Raw genomic sequence first — 16,932 nt, forward strand, 5'->3', positions numbered from 1 at the left:
ACTGAAGAACGGTGTAGGAGGACATAGGCAGATTACTTGGCAGTAATGCATTTGATTTACTTGTAGAGTTAGTAAGTTGCATCTCTTCGAGTTCACTTCATTAGGATTGACACCCTAGTGAGTTCCCATGCCTCATCCGAGTTGCTTCCCCTGTATTGATAAATATGTTGATGCTTGAGAGCTATGCTATGGACGTCCGTCGCGGCGACCCGCAAACATTAGCACTGCTGCCGGGGAATGCACCTTAGGTGATGAGTGACCGAGTGCGCAGTTAGACTCCTTAAAAAAGATCAATCCACAAATCCATTTTACACCTCAGTTAGGCTGCTAGACAATGGTTTAGAGCTTAGTGGAGTCTAGAGCCAGTGGACCGGCTAGATCCTCTCTTAGGAGATTAAGGGAGCTGTGAGTGAATGTGTTAAAGAATTTTTGCTCTTCAATTTCTCTAATTCGATTGAGTACTGAAATCTCACCCGACATCCGTCGTGTTTGTTTTGTTTGATTCATTTTCTTATGTTTTTTCAGTTCTGTACTTAGGAGTAGGATAAGCAAATCACATTCCAATCAGATTTGGGACAAAAGTTAGAGTCGAAAAACCAGAAAATCATAACTTTGGCCAAAAAAAGGCATAAGACTTTGAAATTCATAAAATCTGACCAAACAGGATTGATATTGATTCAAATCACAAAGCGGTAGCACAAAACACTAGGAAACACTTGTCAGAGGGAGGAGACAAAATTTCATCAGATTTGGCCCAGGTACTACGATCGCGATCGGTGTACCTCAGTGTCAGATTTGGACAAGATTTGACTTGTACCTTCCTGATAAGATTCTAAACAAGTTTGTCCAAAGCAACCACACCCAGAAACATCAAAAACCAAGGAAATCAGGCCACTTGGGTAAAACTAGCCTGACAGACCCATAAACTGCAAAATCTTGACTTTTGGTGATCCAAATGCAAAAAGACTTTGGGGATAGCCTTAAAACATCAGTGTCTACAAGCATGCCAAATTTGGTCTAATTTGGGCTCAGAACTACGATCGCGATCGGTGGACCTCTATGCCAGATTTTGGCCAGATTTCATCTGTGGGATCCTTAGGTCTATACAAACATAAAAGCCTAAAGGACCTAGAGCCAGAAATCTCAAAATACCAAAACCACTGAATACAGATCCAAGTCAAAAATTGCTAAACTGGCTTAGAAATTGACTTTCAGTAGACCAAAACACATCAAAACTGGGAAGGAACCATACAAAGGGATAGCATGTACACAGGACAACCCCAGGTATCTCTCAAATCCCAAATCAAACATCAAAATCAAGTCAAACTGATAAATTTAGGAAAACAGGCACTTCCAACCAAGAAATGGTAAAAACTTGACTTTTTTGAGTCCAAATACAAAAGTGTCTGGCAGGTAGTCTTAAAATAGCCTAGTGAACAAGCTGGTGAAGTTTCATCTGATTTGGGCTCAGAACTACGATCGCGATCGGTGTACCTCTGGCCCAGATCCAACTCGTTTTTGACCTGCTCATAGACCTAGGTTATACAAGATACCAGGAGTTTTCAAAACTCAAATTGGACATACTGTCAATAATTTGCAAGCAAAATTGTGTTGAGATCAATTTGAAGTGTTGAATTTGCTGACAGTTGGAATGATACAGTGATCTCATAGCCATCCAGTGTATTCATTTGCAGAGATCGATCAAGTAACAACCCATGCAGTCGCAGGAATTGGAAGATCTTTCCATCTCCAGGTAAGAGGTTTGGATTCAGTCAGTAAATCCCACTTTCTTCATGTTTTTGAGATCCGAAAAACAAATCAACCCCAGACACCTAAATTTAGCGGACCAAACGAGTGTTGCATCAACGGAGGAGAGTGTAAACCAAGGGATAGTACGACCGTTAGAGCCGATCCTTGAAGAAGGCGTCTCCGATACTTCTTCAGAGAGATCTTTCGAGTATTTCACAGAACACTTGGGACAATTAAAACTAAATGGAAGAGAAAACATGGAAGCAGGACCATCAGACCCCTCAGCCACACTAAAGCTATTGTTCCTCAAGTAACAATATGACAACAAGCAAGGTGCCAAGATATACAAAGATGGTATGGACCGCTACTGTGTGAAAATAGAAGATAGACCAAGTGAGTTCAGGGACTTAGTGCCTGTGAGCTATAGTGGAGACAGGTACCTAGATGACGAGGGTATCATGTATTTGGTAGTCCTGAATCCTAACATTGTAGACAAGTGGGGATTGATGGGCACAAAAGCCAAAATAGACGAGGAACATGAGGAAAAGGCTCCAACAATGAGCTTACCTATTGCGAGATTAAGGCGAGAAAACGAAACATCGAGAGTCAATACGGATAATGTCTACTTGGTGTTATACAACTATAATAACGGAGAGCAAGATCTCTATTATAGATGCGAGGAACTATACACCGGAGAGATGATTGAGCGGAAAAGACTTTATGTCTTCACCTACACAGAGGGAGCGGAAACAAAATTGCAGCATACGACAAGTATGGAAGACGATATGCAGCAATCGATAAAAAAGAATTGGAAGGATATACGTACTTTGGGGAACCACTTCACCAGTACTATGTCACTCCAAGCCCTCTAAGACCAGCCCCTACAACTGTCGTGCCAGAACCGTTGACCACAGGTGGAAGGAGGACTCATGTAGCTGATTCTTTCAGCCGACCCCATTATTTGATGCCAAGCCCCATGGGAACGTTACATTCCAGAGAATCAATGGCTATGAATCGAGGTAGTGCGGTTCCTATCTTTACACATACGACTGTAGGTCCGACATTTACAGCCACCCCATCACATTTGCCTCCTAGTAGTAGATTTGGGGCGGGGGAGCCAACGAGAGCAACCTACGACCTCCCTGATGCACGAGAACGATTAAGTCGAGACATGGGAGCAATGAGATTGACCGCAGACCATAGATGGATCAGACCATCCCAAGTAGCGAAGTTCATGCCGAAGAAGTATAGCGGATCGGGGGATCCATATGCCCATGTATCGCTCTTCAAGCAAGTCTTAAGAGCAGAACATATCACTGATTTCTATACTCAATACGAGGGATTTGGGTTGACCTTGGAAGGGACGGCCTTAACATGGTTTCAACCTTTAAACCCTGAAACTTGTCCAAATATTGAACATGTATTGCGCGAGTACGCGGAAGAATTCTCAAAACGGGGTATAAAGCATAATACTATATCGCAAATAAACCCTTTTAAGCAAAGGGAGAATGAAAAAGTGAAGGAAGAAACCTTGAGATTCAAGCAATACATTGAGAGATGCCCGAGGAGGGAATTACCGCAGGACGAGAGATTTTTCTGTGCTCTTCGTTGAAGGACTTAGGAATGAAACTTTGAAAAAGGACCTTCATTTGAAGGCCTGTAGCACATTTCAACAAGTTACAAGGGAAGTGTTATATCTTGTCGACAACTGCAAAGCATATGGAGAAGTGTTAGAGGATACTGATTCAGTAACCAGTGGCTCTTCATCGATTAAAAGCGAATCCTCTACCAAGAAAGATGCTCAGGCGTCCTTGGTGCCGACAACTGATCAATTGATAGAGGAAGTAACTAAGAGAATGCAGCAACATATGAGATCAAATCCGGTTATGAGACAGTCTCAGACGAGTAAGTGTGACATATGTGGGGGGGATCATCCGACGCTGTGGTGCACACAACAGCCGAAAGCACAAGCTGCGAATGGACGAGTACTAAAATGGTGTGCCATAGAACAAAAATGGACAAATCCTATCACGGAAGAGTGTTTTTATAACAAAAACTATGTGAGGGAAAGACCGTATGGACCTCCAGCAGGACCATCGTAGCCACCTCCTCCAAGGTATCAAGTTGGACCAAATATGAATCCGGTAGCAGGAGCAGACAGACCTCAACCTATATTGGGTCAACAACCTCCATTACCACAGGAAAATAGGGCCATGATTAGGTATGCTCAACCTTGTGAAGCATCACCAGGAACAAATAGTACACTTCAAGTCTCTTATTACGAGGAACCGAATGAGCCTTACGCAGCAGAACCCGAATCACAAATATACGCAGACAAAGCCTATCAACCATGGGGAAATAGCGAGTGTATGGCACTACCAACGTATGTAGCACAACCTTCAAGAGATCAATATTTAATGTTGATTGCGAACCAGAATTACAAACCAAGAGGATATCCTAATAGAGCAGGACAACCTATGGGACCACCTCCTCAAAATCAAACACCAATTGGACAGTGCTATAGCTGTGGAAGTACGGATCATTGGGAGCATAACTGTCCTTTCAAAGGTGAAAGAGTGAAATTTTTTGGGTTTTGTGACGGATGTGGTGTGAATCACATATTGCCAGATTGCCCAAAAAATCCGGACAACAAGGGAAAAGAGACTATGATTATTGTGAGGGTGATACCAAGTGCAAGCAGCAGATCAAAAACCGATCCCATGATCCAAATCAATGCGATAACCAGAGCCCAAGCCAAGGACTTAAGGAAAAATGAGTCCGTGGAGGAAAGGGTAGAGTTGCCTATACCCACAGAAAATGAGAGCTTATCCGTGAGAACCCAGTGAAAATCCTGGAAGGCGAAACGAGACAGGATGAAAACGAGAAGGTTGAACAGCCGAATTGCTATGCAAAACGAATTGCATGAAACGAAGAGCAACTCAAACAAGAGAGAGAGAGAGAGTAAAACTGCTGAGGTTAACAACAAGCCGAGGAAAGCATCCTCAGGAGGATCAGTCTTGGTTGACAAAGTGCTAGAGCCGTTAGATGCTCTATTACAAGCGTACGAAGCAAGGCTAAAACCAAACCAAACTTTAGGGCAAAGATGGTTAACTTATCCTCAACCAGAAGTGAAAACGAAGCGTTTGGAAATGTGTAAACACCTCATTGAGACAGCCCAGGCGTTGATTGAACCTAAGATAGCTAGAACCCCAGAACAAGAAGTGTTGATTCACAAAGAGCGAGAAAAATTAAAAATCGATGAACCAAAACAAGTAAACGAACCCAGGCCTGAAACAATATGTCACTGGATCATCGAGTGGTGCCAAACACGATTGATGACGCTAAGTCAATGACGATGATGCCAATTCCAGAAGTTGAAGAACAATGTCCACAACACTTATGGGAAACGATTAGAAACAGAAAGAACGGAAGCGCGATGTTACAGTCTGCTCCAATTCCTGAGATTAACCAGGATAACGGATTTTATCCAGTCGATATACAATCGCTATATGGGGATGCCGGAATGGAGATTTCGGTGGAAAGCAAAGCCCAATCCTTGGAAACCCTGCTTTCATTTATAGGTGAACATGAGGCACAATCGGAGATAAGGTTAGTTCCATCCCAGATGAGAACTATTCCACATATGGTTGACTCAAAAAGCCTTCAAGATATGCTGTCAACACCTATAACATGCACAATCACGCTATCCGAACTCTTGAGAGTCAGACCACACTTATGGGAAGACATGGGGAAACATTTGAAGCACAAAGAAGTAAAGATTCCTCTTCCGACAAACCCTACGGGAGAAGAAAACAAACGGGAAGGTCAACCAAAAGCCCAACCAGTGCCCATAAACAAGGTCGGAGATTACTCTGAAGGCGAGGAGGGGAATACAACCCTACCTGTTGAATATCAGGATATAAAAACGATAGCCATCCTAGACAGTGGAGAGGGAGTGGCGATTGCTACCAAGCAAATCTAGGAGAAGTGGGGCCGTCCAGCTCTCAGGAAAACGAGAATGAAACTGCAACTCGCAGATGGGTATGTAGAGAGACCATTGGGAATCCTGGACCAAATAGTTGTAACTTCGTGTGGAATTAACTATGAGCACACCTTTGCTGTGGTGGATTTTGGAAAAATGAACAACTTTGACATTATTTTGGGACGACCATTTATGCGTCAACTCAAAATGATACAAGATTGGGGTTACGACCAAATCTACCTAAGGCACGAAGAGCTAATAACAAAAATCAACATGAAGGATCACAGCTATAGAGATGTTGCAAAAACACCAGTGCAAGAATTTAATTCAACCACTGTAAATGAAAAAGAAATACCTGCATGGATGCAAACAAAAGCGCATGTTTGGATGTGTGAAGCATCTGATTGTGGAGAGATAATCAAAGAGGAATGCGTTTTGGAAAGATCCGTAGAAGACGAGGCTTATTTCCCAGAACCTTTTCCTGAACATTTATTTGAGCCATTCGGGTGGATTCAAATATTGTCAACCTTGGACATATGTGTTAACGAATGTACACCTACAAAATTTTGTGACGAAGAAGGATACGACCTAGTAACGTTGCAAATGGCTAGCGTCATCCTTGAGTCAGGATCGGAGAGCGAGGAACAAGAAGAACCTCCACGGGAGACCGAGTGTAAAATAATAATTGATGATATATCTGTAGTGAATGATAGAAATCAAACAGAGGAGGAATTCACGGATTCACTATGCTATGACCTTCCATCACTGGACGATGAAATCCAATTGATAGAGGCTGATGATGAAAAATCAAGCGCATCAAAGACGAATAGGAAATATAGGTCGAGACATGACAGGTTTTACGAGTTTCACAACCAAAAACCTAGTCGACAGGAGCGGTATAAATCCAAGAGAACTAGAAAATCAAGGGCGAATAAGCATAATCCGATGCCTCTTGTCAATGACAAAACGGGATATCTAAAGCTTGTCAAAGCTGAGGATTGTGTCAAAGATGAGGTCACTGGCCGGTTTATCAAAACTAAACAGTAGAAAAGCAACAAGAAGAACAGACACAAGAAGCAAACGACTAAGTCGCAGAAAGGGGGGAAAACAAAGTCTGGAATGACCAAAACAGAGAGGAAAACAGAGTACAATAAGCTCAAGCGAACCCTCAGAGACATATGGACGACTGACTTTGAAACGAATGAGGACACGAGTTCTGACAAGATGGATGCACCGTCCCATTATAAGAAGTATACCATACAAGATAGGAAAATCATAGTGCAACAACCTATGAGGGAATTGAAGGAACCGGGTACATCGTACGATGGTCCTGAAAAAGCCAAACGAATAGATCTAGCGGAGCCAGGAGAAGATCCAAAACCTACATATATTGCCACGGATCTTACTGAAGAAGAGGAAAAGCTTTTGTTAGCTACTCTTAAACAGTATAAAGATGTGTTTTCATGGTCATACAAAGATCTTAAGGGGGTGGATCATAGTTTCTGTCAACACACAATACCCCTTAAGAATGATGCCAAACCCAGCAGACAACGTCCATGTACTTACAATGAAACGTTTTCCAAAAAGATCAAGGAGGAGATAGATAAACTTAAGGAGGCAGAGTTTATTTATGAGATTGAGCACAGCGAATGGGTTTCACTGATTGTGGTGGTCCTGAAGAAAAATGGAAAGTTAAGAGTGTGTGTCAATCTCAAGAAAGTAAACGCTGCTACAATTCGGACAACTATCCCCTACCCATTACTGATCATGTAATAGAAAGGGTGGCAGGAAAAGAGGCATATAGTTTCTTAGATGGCTTTTCGAGTTACAACCAACTCGCAATAAAGCCAGAGGATCAACATAAAATGGCTTTCGCAACCGAATGGGGTATTTTTGCATTTCGGGTAATGGCTTTTGGCCTAACAAATGCACCAGCCACATTTCAAAGGCTGATGGGTCATGCTTTTAAAGAATATCTAAGACAGTTCGTAGAAATTTACATGGACGACTTGTGCGTTCACTCCCTTGTAAGACTGAAGCACATAGAGTACTTGACCAAGGTGTGCGAAAAATGCAGACTATATCGGATTTGTCGGAATCCGGAGAAATGTGTCTTCATGGTAAGACATGGCAAAATATTGGGACATATAGTGTCCAAAAACGGTATTTCGACAGACATGGAGAAGATCAACATCATTGTTGATCTACCACGACCAGTAAAGGTAAAGGAGGTACAGGCATTTATGGGCCATTGTGGATATTATCGCAGATTTATCTACTCATACGCTATAATTGCAAAGCCACTTTACGTGCTGATAACTAAATTTGAGTGGACAGAGGAGTGCGAGGAAGATTTTCAAATGTTGAAGCATAGATTAATTTCCGCTCCAATTTTGAAGGCTCCGGATTGGGAAATGATATTTCACATCCACGTAGATGCATCAGCATATGCAATAGGATTCATACTTGCACAACCTGGAGAGAATAACATGGATTTTCCAATAAGTTACTCCAGTAGACAACTAAACAATGCAGAGAAGAATTACACAACAACTGGGAGGGAGGGATTGGGTATGATCTACGCAGTAAAAAAGTTTAGACACTACTTACTTTCCAATAAATTTGTATTCTTCGTTGATCACCAAGCACTGCTGTACTTAGTAAACAAACCTTGCAGTACGGGGAGAATTGTTCGATGGTTCATCATACTGCTTCAGTTTGACTTCACGGTAGTAGTCAAGAAAGGAACTACGCACCAAAGAGCGGATCATTTATCTAGAATGATGCATGGAGAAAACCCTGTAGGAGTTGATGATGATTTGCCAAATGCATATCTTTTCAACATAGAAATGGTACCAAGATGGAGCGAGGATGTAATTCCTTTGCTGACTATCGGGTCAATGAATGTGATAAGACAACCATCTACCATTGCAGCATCCAAATCATTGGTAATGTTTGCAGACAGGCTATACAAACAAGGATCGGATCAAATCCTTAGGCTTTGTGTTGAATCGAGTGAATGGGAACTGTACATAAACCAAGCTCATGTACAAACAATGGGGATTCACAATGGGCATGCACAGATGTATCAAAGATTGATGAGAATGGGTGTGTATTGGCCAAACATGCGACATAGTGTTCATATGCATGTCAAATCTTGCGTTAAATGCACGCTTCAAAATCCAATAGAGCACGCGAATCTATTCAGATTATCTGTAGCACCCCGATGGAATAACTACATTGTTGAATACCTCACCACCGGGATACTGCCTGAAGGGATGAGTAGATCACGAATTAAAACTATCACGAAAGAGGCAGAAAACTATGTACTGATTGAGGACACTCTTTACAAGAGGGGAAAAGACAATCAATTGAGAATGTGTGCGACTGAAGAGGAATACATTCCTATCTTAGAGCAAGCACACGGCGGACAAGCTGGTGAACATTTCTCAGCTGACAAAACGGCCAAAGAAATTCTTATTGCAGGCATATGGTGGCCTACACTATTCATGGACGCTGACAAGTTTGTGAAACGATGTGAAGATTGCCAGAAAACAAAAATTCCTAGAGCGCGAGATGATATGCCCTTAAGGCCAATGATGGGAGCAAGAGCGTTTGCGAAACGGGGAATAGATTTTGTAGGACCGATAGCACCTCCGGGATATAAAACACACGCTCAATACATTATTGTGGCAACAGATTATCTAACAAAATGGGTGGAAGCCAAAGTGACAACCAGAAATGATGCAAAAATGACAGCACAATTTTTGTATGAGAACATTTTCACCAGATATGGCTTACCAATTGAGCTAGTGAGCGATAGAGGAACTCACTTCATCAATGAGGTGATCGAATTCTTATTGGATGAATTCATGGTAATTCACAGGAAATCCCCCCCTATCACCCACAAGTGAACGACCAAGCCTAAAGTACGAATAAAATTTTGGTGACAATTCTCACCAAAATTGTCGGCGAATCGAGAGCTGACTGGGATCAAAAGCTGCATTCAACCTTATGGACATATAGAGTAGCTTACAAAACGTCAATCGGAACGACTCCGTTAACATGGTTTATGGAATTCAAGCGATTTTGCCACTTGAATTTCTTATCCCCACGCTTCGAGTCGCTAAACAATTAGAATGGACGGGCCATGAATTATCCAATCAGGTAGATGTCCTGGAAAAACTGGATGAAACTCGATTGAGAGCCATTGCGTCAATCTACGTGCAAAAATGAAACATGAAATCATTCTTTGATCAACATGTTATCAGAAAGGAATTTGCTACTGGGGATTACGTCTTAATGTATACCCTGAAACAACATTCCCGGAAACTCAAAAAGCGAGGAAATGGACCCTATGTGATTCATGACATATCATCTAGCGGTGCCATCAAACTTGCGACATTAGAGGGAGAGGAAATGCCTAACTGGATTAGTGGTTGCAGACTAAAGAAATACAACATACCACTAACCACAGAGATGCTTGCCAAAATACACGCTGCAACGGAGCGCAAGAACAAAGCAAAGGAAACAAAAGCTTAAGCGCAGGAGGAGGCCAAAGTCAGGATTTTAAAAAGAAAACAAACCTTACAACAACAAAGACTTCCTCCACCAGCAGACACGGCTCAAATTTCTCTGTCTATAATTCAAACTGATGAGCGATGGGAAACAAGAATCAATGTTAGCATCAATGTCAGACTCCCCCATGGCAGATATCAGCGAGCATTGATTGACACGGGAGCAAGAGTCAATGCGGTCAACTTCTCCACTTACAGGATGCTTACAGATGAACCCCTTGCGCAATCCACACGTGATCTACAAGTAGCAAACGGTGCAACAATGCCAACATTGGGGATAGTAAACTTACCAATCAATCTTGATGGAAATAGTTGTCCTCATCAATTTTTTGTAATGAAAGACGGAGAAATCAGAGAATCAATATGCTTGGGAGTTCCATGGATGAGAACGTACAAGGCAGTCACTGAATGGCCAGAACATGCGTTAAGGTACACACACGACTCTAACGTGTACATGACTCCATTCGCCAAAACAGATCACTCGTGGCCGAGTATCCCCATCTACATTAAGCAACCGGCTAATCAGCCAAAAACACCACCAAAGGTTATTCACAAGGTCTGGATAAAGAAAACATTGCTGACCAATAAACCGAGCAAGATATGGCTACCTAAGGACAAACTCCATACGGAAGCAGCATCATCTCCAAAACCTTCAGAAGTTACTCTAAAGTAGCGTTTTTTGTATCATCCGACTAGCATAATAATGAGCTGTAATGACAAAATCCGGAGCATTGGGATGCTTCTAGAGAAAATATATGCTTAGGGGTGAGTATAATAATTTTGGCTAATTTTTGCCAGTAAATAAGTATTTTCAATTTATTTTGTTTGATTTTCGTTAATAAACATCAAAAATTAAAAAATCTCGCTCACAAGTGTCGGAATCAAGTTCTAGAAGCAAACGCCGAAGTATCATGACAAGGTTATCAAGCATGGAAGATATGAAGCTAATCTGAAGATGTCAAATTTCGGCCTTAATGATAATGACTACATTTTGCCAAAATCGCATCAAATGGTCATACGACGCCGGACTGACAAACGGTTCAACCCACAAGTGGTATGCAGATTATATTGGGATCAAAGGTGAGGAAAATCAGCCCTGTGTCACGAAAATCTCGGGAAGATATAGGTCAGGTAGGCCAAATTCTAGCTCATTGTTCATTTTCACCTTTTGAGAGAGAAGGAGATAGCTTTTTGACCTAGAGCAAGTTGCCACATTTCTACCCCGTACGGACGGTCCGAGCCATTCTAGCTCATTGTTCATTTTCACCTTTTGAGAGAGAAGGAGATAGCTTTTTGACCTAGAGCAAGTTGCCACATTTCTACCCCGTACGGACGGTTCGAGCCAGCATCTCACACCAGATTTCACAGGTATGTTCCGTCTATTATGCATGCAAGCGCGAATCATTGCACAAACGGGCGAAGGGATCAAATCAAAGTCGGATCGGGTCAAAGAGGTCAAGGGCCCTTAGAGGCATCCAAACAAAACATTTTTCAGCCACAGAACACATCAATGTGCTTCCCACAAGGTCAGGAACAAAGCCATGTGGTCAAATCACAATTTGGTGGTGGTACACCAATCGCGATCGGTGTACCTCACTGACAAAAATTGGGACAGATCTTGCAAAACACCTCCCCTCAGCCTCGCCTACAATCTGCTGGTGTCAAAATCAATTTTGGCCTCCATGGTACGATCACGATCAGTGCCCCAGATGCAAATTTTGCAACTTTTGATTTTTCCCAGGCTTGGAACTCAGTTAAAAGTACACTCTCTTGAATTTTCAAGGAAAATGCACAAATTTTGCTCATGGAATGGGCCCAATTTGTCAAACACAACCAAAAAGGGAAAATTTGACCTACAACTACCAAAATCCTGTTAAAAATAATGATGGATGGTTTGAAAGGTACACTTGTCCGACTAAGAGTCAGAACAGTTGTAGAAACCCTCGAATGGATCTCAGAATCTCCTACAAGTGCAGATATTGTCGTTTCAGTCTCGAATGATCACACAAAGATAGAATTGGAGCCGAGCCAATGCCAAAGACCAAAAGGTTACTTAGGGATGCTCAATTATCACATGGATATCCAAGGAATGCCTGAAAAATGCACAAATCTGGAAAAACTCCTAAGACAGGGTATAAAGTGCCTGATAAGGTCAAAATCAGACAAGGGAGTAGGCTGATGTTAGCAAAACCTCATGGAAGCAGTGGGAGCTCTAAAACTAATTTCAACTAACTCTAGGATCCAACCAAATTTCATCAGGAAAACCCAATATGGTTAGACTTAGTAAAATATGGTCAACAGTGAAAAATTGCTCTAATTTGTTCATTTCAAGTCCAAACTTGGAAATAAATCATCAGTGGGCTAGGCAGGCATAGGGTTCATGACCATCTAGTTTTCACCAAAAAAAGGCCCAGAACACCGATCGCGATCGGTGTACCTCAGCTTCAAATTTTGGCAAAAACCTATCAGATCCCTTGTATACATCTTGTTCAAGTCACCAACCAAGCTTCAAGCCATTTGGACATCCAAAACTCATGAAAAGCCAGAGTCTAGTCCAAAAATCCCTTGTAACCCAGAAATGGGACCTGTAAACTCAAAAGTGGTTCAAATGACACACAGAGTGGACCAAAATGACCCTCCAACTATCAACAACCCACTCATGTGATCAAATATAATTTTGGCCTCAGAACTACGATCGCGATCGGTGTACCTCAGCTCCAGAATTGGCTCAGATTTTAATGAGTCATAGCTCTAGTCTTCCTAGTCCCACTGGTGAAATATGGACAAAAATGGATGAAATTTGTTCAAGTTATGATAAGTTTTAACTTTTGAACTGTTTTTTACTAAAAGTCTAAATGCGATTGATTGCGAAGGGAAAATCCTGACAGCTTGTGATTCTCCTGACACAGAATGCCTCGCCAAAAAGAAAGAAAGGCAGTGGACAGCAGCACCATATGAAGTGGAGGAGCTCGCCGCAAATGAAAAGGCTCACATCTCGGATGAAATACTTGCTCAAATCCCTACCCACATATTCATCTCAAAGTTTAAGGATGCGGATGGTGACTTGGTAAAAACAACTATCATGCCACGAGAGATATGGAATCTCCACCAGAGGCCGGAGGTAGTAGAGGTAGTGTGAGTTGTGCACTTGGAGCAATTTTTCAGGTTACATGCATGGGGAATAGATTACATGAGGGCCCACGAGCTCATGAGCTCGATACAATATGATGGGCAGGCAATGCTCACAGACAAGGATGGGTCGAAGGTGAAAGTAAAGATCACGAAGGAAATCATCAAGGAAGCTTTACATTTCCTCCCACGGAAACACGATTTGCTGGCGAAGACAAAGTCACTGGACAATGAGAAGGCATTCGTCAAAGCAAAGGGAAACAAATACAAATACAAATACAGTGACATGATATACGGAGAGCTGGAATTGTCGATGCGATTGATCTCCCAGCATTTTAGAGTACAAAAGCCTCCTCGCTACACCGAGCCAATCCTGCACATTGCCATAGTCATAACTCTAGCGACGGTAGAAAATAGAACCATTCGTTGCGACTACGGTTCTTACATTCTGGACAATCTGATTGAAGCAAATTTGAAAAGCTCGGCAAAAAACAAAAGCTACATGAATGCAGGGCCGATGCTAACCAGAATAGCATACAAGGCTTTGGGAATGATCGAAGATTTTCCAGCTGCCAGCTCTCAAATGGCCCTGATCCAGAAAGCCAAGCTGGTTGCTCACTTTGTAAGGACGACCCCCGGCGCGACATCATCGTGCTCAGCAAAGGCCACCAATAAAAGTTCGAGTGATGAAAAAAAAAACGGAGACAGATGATGAAGGAAAATCTCAAGATTCTAAAGACAAAGGGCCTGCAGAGTTTGAGGAAAGCGAGGAGGAAGACTCCACAAAGCCGCTAGAGAGAAAAAGAAGGGAGAGAAGTGCAGTACCGCAGTCGGACCTGCAAAAAGCATATGCGGAAGCTCAAAAAAGATTCGAGGAAAGATGAACCAAATTACGGGCTGACAGACAGGCTCGAGCGGCTGCAACACAACAGGCACAAAAAGAAGATTTGAAAGAGAAAGGCAAGAAAGGATAGAAAATGCAACTCGCCTACGAGCTGAGAAACAAAGGTTAGAAGCAGAACAGAAGGCTGCGGAAGTGGACATTTCTTCGCAGTCCACTGAAGGAACGAAGGAGAAAGACGCGGCTGATGAGACAAATCAGGCGAAACAGCTTAAGAAGATCCAAAGAGAGAGGAACCTAGAAGCGCGACGGGCGGCGGATCTCACCCACCAAAGAATAATCAGGATTTAAAAGAAAAGAAAAGCGGAAGCATCTGCTTTACAACAAGGGGAAGAGACTTCCAAGAAGAGACATGTACGAGAAGAATCAAGTCCACCTCCTCCCTCGCCTAGAAAATCGCCTCCTCCATCACCAAAATCTCCTCCTCCTCTCCCTTCTCCATCGAACAAAAAACAGCCAACTCCTCCCCGTTCAACCTCGCAAAAGGAATTTATACCACCTACAAAATCCATCGGATACCACGAAGCCTGCCAGGCAGTGGCTGGTTTTGATTACAAGCAAACTCTATGAGAATTAGAACGGCAATTCCAGTGTCAGCATGTGGTGCTGAGTGAAAAGGAAAGGCAGGTACAGGAAGCCCAACAAAAGCAATCATCTGGGCAAGAACAGTTAGAGAGCCTGAGGATGCAACAAATGCACAACGGAGGAAAGAGACCTTGAGCGAAAACAGGCTCAGTCTCTGATCAAAGACTTGGTGGACGTCAGGACAGACTTGACCGCCAAAGAGAAGGAGTGCCAAGAGTTGACGGCAAGAGTCCAAAAAGCAATGGAGCAGCTTGCCTACGAGAGTGCAAGATTCGAAAGACTTAGCAGTTCCTATAGTATTGTCAAAGGCACTCTGACGACTTTAATGGTGAATCAAGAACCTGCTGTGGCATTGGTCTCCACATCTGACGATGCCACAGCAGTGAACACTATAGCAGCACTAAAAGCAGAGCTAGAGCAAGAAAAGCTTCAAAGGCAGCTGCTCGTATCAGGAATGGTGACCCAGACGGCGACAAATGAGCTAAAGTTAAAAGAAATGGAGCAGCAACTAGCTCAAGCAAGCACCGAACTACAGATTCAGAAGCAGATCGGTGACACGCTGCTAAAGGAAAAAGAAGATCTGCTTTTTCAACAGCAAATCAAACCACAACTGCTGCCCGGACAACAAGCACCAGATTTGCCTGGAACATCACACCAAGGGCAACAGGAGCAGGAATTTGAAGGGCCCCATCTGGATATAAGAGATGAACTCAATGAGAGCATTCAAGACATACGAGAGGGGCTAGCCAAGGAGTACATGCTCTATGAAAAGAAGATACTGGAGTCAGCAGCCCTGGCATACTTACAACCAGAAGAGCAGGTGGAAGGATTTGGCTATGAGTACCTCCCGTTTCCTTTGCTATGCCATGAAGAAATTTTGTGGAAAGAAAAGATGCGGCCAGCCTTGCCACAAAACAAAGAAGGGGGTTACGAAGGCATTGCACTCACAATGGAAGAAGCTTAGATGCTTGTCGATGACCACCCCAAGTGGAGGCAGAAGTGGTTGGACAAAAGGCCACAGGATCTAACAAATTACCACAACGCTCCTCAACATATACAAATAGATCCTACATTCTGCCCAATCCCTTGAAGACGCACTTGGAAAGATTTCACCACATGGAAGGGGTCAAGGCCGCACAAGTTAAATTACCCGGTTCTGACAGCGCAGCAACCCCCTACGGTGGCCTACATGGTCAGCACACTGAATTCAACAGTCACATTGCTACGGGATGTCCCCGATTTGGCATGCCAAATGTTAGTAAAGATAGCACGGATGATCATCACCTGCATCCAGGTGTTTAAAGACACTGAAGGCGATGATCATCCGTGGAATCTGTTCTTGGAAGGACACAAAGGCATCTGCTGGAATCTACAGGATTCAGCACCACGGCACATCTTGATGGCCATGTACTCCAGGATAATGTACCTGCCCTCACACTACTTGCAGACATTTGAAGAGGCCTTTGTCACAAGATTCTTCGAAATGGATTCAAGGATTTTTCATCCCATGGTGAAGGACCTCAAGGCAAGGTACGTAGCATACCAACACACCTTATCGAAAAATCCATTCAGACAGCTATGCTATGGACTTTCGTTGCGGCGACCCGCAAACATCTTTGGATTCCTCCTCTTGTATGGGAGAGAGTCTTCTTTTGGGGGTCTCTTCAAGAGGACTACTAAGCGCTCTCTCCTCTTGGAGAGGAAGGGAAATCCCATAAGCACGAAGTTTTTGTGTAGCTTTGGCTTGCAAGAAGGCAGGGTTGCCCATAGCTTGCTGCAACCTAGTAACGAGATAATTAACAAACATGGGAGCATCATCATTAGCACCTTCATGTGAAAAATCAAAGCTATCAATGTTCATTCTACTCTCTTGGTTATTGTCAGCCATGTTAACAAAATTTTATGTATGTACTTAGTGTATGCTTTGGCAATTCAAAACCTTAGTTGCCACTCCTCTTAGCCTTTGAAAATTGGCTCTTAAGTATCTACACCCACGGCTCGAACTGGTT

This window comes from Adiantum capillus-veneris, chromosome 29 (assembly GCF_014529385.1).
Source record: "Adiantum capillus-veneris isolate H3 chromosome 29, ASM1452938v2, whole genome shotgun sequence".
NCBI lineage: Eukaryota > Viridiplantae > Streptophyta > Polypodiopsida > Polypodiales > Pteridaceae > Adiantum > Adiantum capillus-veneris.